General features: G+C 36.6%; 1 pseudogene; it reads right to left on the bottom strand.

The window, feature by feature from the left end:
• Positions 1–370: 370 nt before the first annotated feature.
• LOC132538825 (U6 spliceosomal RNA) lies at positions 371–471 on the bottom strand (annotated as a pseudogene).
• Between the last annotated feature and the right edge of the window lie 3,911 nt (positions 472–4,382).

Below are 4,382 nucleotides of genomic sequence, written 5' to 3' on the forward strand. Positions count from 1 at the left end.
CAAGTATATATAAAGACAGCATTGTGAGTTTTAGAGTACCTTGAGTTTAGCTTAGCTCGTCTTAGATTGTGCTGCGTCCTGCATGAAAAAAGAGATACTGCGTACAACCCAGCCATGAGTCCCTGGTCGTCTGTTACCCGCTTGTGAAGCCAGCCCAGCGAAAACAACATAACCCATTGAAAACAACATTTCTATATCTGTTTTTAGTTGACTTATTTATTTATTATGAGAGTGAAACTAGAGCATTGATCAACTGTGTCTTACAGTGATTCTAGGGTTGAACCTATAGCCTGTGACTCTCAAGGATACAAGTTTTATGCTCTAGAAGCTGAATTATATCCTTGACCCAATCATAGCCTGTCTCCCCCCCCCCCATGTGTACCTCTTCACAAATTTGTGTGTCTTCCTTTACAGGGACCATACTAATCTTCTCTGTACCATTCCAATTTTTGCATATGTACTGCCATATGCTTTTGTAAGGTGACTTTCTACTTAAAATTTTATGTCTACACATGACAAATACTTAATTTTGAAAATGTAATCAATTTCTAAAATTAGTTTTCTGAATCAAAGCAAGATAAAATGAATGAGTTCTCATTTGTTGGTTGAAATAGTGGGTTAAAGTAAGAGAGTAAATCATTTCTGTCACAAATATATCTTTATGAAAACATATATATCCTTAATTATGATGATGATTGTTGTTTTTGACAGGCTGGCTTCACGGGCAGGTAACAGATGACCCGGGACTCATGGCTGGGTTGTAAGCAGTATCTCTTTATTCATGCAGGACGCATCGCAATCTATACCAAGCTAAGCTAAACTAAAAACTACAATCTTGTCCTTATAAATATACTAGCCCAGTAGGGTGGGAACAGGATGCGACGCAGAGAGGGTGGAGAGAAAAGTGACTGGTGAAAATCAGGGTATGACAAGGAGAGGGGGCGGAGCAGGCAAGAATTCTACCACTGAACCACCAATGCCCTGGAGGGAGGGTGGTGCTTGTTAACAGAGGTTATGTAAATAGAATACAGTGTTATGTAAATAGAATGCAGTGTTAAGCAGGGGGGATTAAACCAAATGAAACAGAAGGGGTTTTTAAAAGCAGAATTAGAAACATACCAACAGATGATTACTTCTACATCAACTGGATACAGATGCTTTTCAAATTCCTTGCTATAAATTGTTTTTTTCAAAGATTTTTTACTTATTTATTAATAAGAAAGATAGGAATAAAGAGATAAAGAATTAGACGTCACTCTGGTACATTTACTGCCAGGGGATGAACTCGGGGCCTAATGCTTGAGAGTTCAGTGTTTTATCCACTGTACCAAAGCATCAATGTTTTATCCACTGAATCTCCTGGACCACTGTAAATTAATTGTTTATTAAAATTGTCTCACAAAATAAATTATGAAGATTGAACACAACATATGTAAATTTTGGAGGCTAACCAATCTTTAGTTCACTAACCTGGAGGCAACTCTATGATCACCAGTTTACAGCATTTTAAAAACACTCATATTTCACTTTCTGTTTATTTTATTATAGTAATTTTGTGTTTTTATGCATTTTAAACAAGCACAACTTAGGTTTTTCTTATTCTGTGTCCAAACAACAAATATTCCATTCAAAGTGAAGCTTCATATCTCCATGACTTTCTGCAATAAATCACAATTTCACAAAGCAGCAAGCAAAAGCACAGTAGGATCGAGTTTTGCATTGGTATCATTCTTGTGGTTTCAGATGTGGTGGTCAGCAGGACTGTAACATTAAAAATTCAAGTTTTATTAATGATGGTCCACAAGGAAGAGGGATGAAAGGTTACTTTGAATTGTCTTTGAAGAGGATGGGTAGTGGAATAGCCTTTGATAGTTGGGATCAGCACTAGACTACTCAAATCAAGGACATCTGTCCTCCAAAACAGGAGAGAGCAAAAAATAGTTATTGATGAGTAGCTCAAACAGAGAACGAAAAAAAAAAAGTTATCGTTCAGTTGCTTAGCTTGCTATGGGAAAGCATAACAGTGGAAACCTGTTACTTTGGTAAAACTTAACACAGTGGGTATTCTTTACTTATCGAATGTAAAAGGATTGACAAAAGTTGTTAAATGTACCTTCTGGCTAGTTTGCTGGAAAATATAAGCTGTTCTCCCTAGATAGACTCAGTTATGTATTTCTTTTACTAAACTCATTAAAATATTTTATACTTAACAATTTCTTATTCAAATTAACTGGAGGGATATTCCATAATGACAGTGAGGTGACAGAGAAGAGAGAAATCTGGGTTCAGGTGGTGGCGCACCTAGTTGAGCACATACACTACAGTGGGCAAGGACCTGGGTTCAAGCCCCTGGTCCCCACCTGCAGGGGGAAAACTTCACGATTGGTGAAGCAAGACTGCAGGTATCTGTCTCTCTCCCTCTCTATCTCCTCCTTCTCTATTTCTCTGTCTCTATCCAATAATAAATAAAAATATTTTAAAATAAGAGAGAAATCTAAGTAGACAGCATTTGCATGTCCTGGCAGATAGAAGTTAGTTTGTTGGGAATTTGGTTGACAAATATTCTTAAATATAAGTAGGGATTTTCTATAAAAGGTAAACATGTAATTAAGGAGTATGTTTCAGAGTTCCTAACACACAAATATCAATATCATCTATGAGAAAAGATTATTTTATACTTTAATAAAAGTAGTTAGCAATTATGCAGTATATATAATATGACCGTATCAGTGATGCCAGTGTATTTAATTTCATGGTAACTCTGTTAGTTCTTTAAGTCTTGGAGATCTGGTGCTTCACTTTGACTGGAATTTTTATTGTTTTGGCATTGTAAAAGAAACATCTGAGATTTGCTAGTTTACACAATTGGGTAATAACATTTTACAGAGTGAGGATTGAAGTAAATTAGTAGTTATCTTCCTCCAGACAAATAAATAATAGAAATGGAATTGGAATTTTAAACAGATTACCTTGATCAAAAATTAAATGTTTGTATAGCAAAAGAGCTCATGTGAGGGTAAGGGAGATTGCATAATGATTATGCAAACAGATTCTCATACTTGAGGGTCCAAGTTCCAGTTTAATCCTTTCTACCAACATACACCAGAGCTGAGCTGTGCTTTGGGAGCTACTCTCTTCCCTGATCCAGCTTTCTGGTCCTTTTTACAGCCATAACATCATATCCCCAGACAATAATTTTGGTCTACCTGCATATCAGATTTCAGGCTCAGGGGAAAAAAAAAAAACTAGTATAGATACAGGCCCTTAGGAATATAAGTAAAATATGCCTACTAGCTATCTACAAAGCAGAGGTTACCCTCCCAACTCTTCATCTGCACTATACTAGCCTTTAGGTTCATTAGGCTCATGATTAGTCAACAATTTGTTTGGCTTTATATATTAACTCTCTTTTCAGCCACCAGGTTCCAGATGCTAGCATGATGCCAACCACATTTCCCTGGACAGAGAACCCCATCAATGTGTCCTGGAGCTCTCATTCCCCAGAACCCCACCCCACTAGGGAAAGAAAGAGGCAGGCTGGGAGTATGGATTGACCTGTCAGTGCCCATGTTCAGCAGGGGAAACAATTAGAAAAGCCAGACCTTCTACCTTCTGCATCCCACAATGACCTTGGGTCCATACTCCCAGAGGATTAAAAAACAGGAAAGCTATCAAGGGTGGGGATGGGATACAGAGTTGTGGTGGTGGCAACTGTGTGGAGTTGTATCCCTCTTACCCTATGGTGTTGTCAGTGTTTCCTTTTTATTTAAAAAAAAAAAAAAGCAAAGTACAAGCTCACTTGGATAGTGAGCCTATTCTGCTCTGCATGCGCTGACCCTACCACAGGAGAGGAGACTAGTGCTGTGCTTACTGCCTTTTTTCTTTCTCCCCGCTCCCCCACCTTTCTTTCTCAAAAAGTTACCTTGGAGAGTAGAAGCCCCAGTGATGATAAATAAGTAATTGCTTTTATCCAATATGTTAAGCTCATTTCTGTTCCGTTTATTTCTTTCAACAAGGAACCACTATCTTTCACATCTTTAAAAGAAAATTAAAGTCTTTCCTCTAAAAAGAACAAAAGAGTTTAGTAAAATTTCTGACTCTAATATTGAATCATATGAAGTACAAAATGTATCTATAATACCTTGTTATCCTTTAAAATTAAGTGATATACACCCTAATTTTCACAAGATCAAAATCATTAAGTTAAAAACTTAAAAAAAAAAAACAAAAAACTCCAGTTTGACTAGAGATTACAGAATCTAGGGAAATTAGTGACTCTATTCTAAACAGGATTATATTCTGAAAAGTCATTAATATAAGTCATTTGCTGAACTATAATATCATCAAAGGATTACATAGCAGTGAAATATCAATGTTAATTT

Source organism: Erinaceus europaeus, chromosome 5 (assembly GCF_950295315.1).
Source record: "Erinaceus europaeus chromosome 5, mEriEur2.1, whole genome shotgun sequence".
Lineage (NCBI taxonomy): Eukaryota > Metazoa > Chordata > Mammalia > Eulipotyphla > Erinaceidae > Erinaceus > Erinaceus europaeus.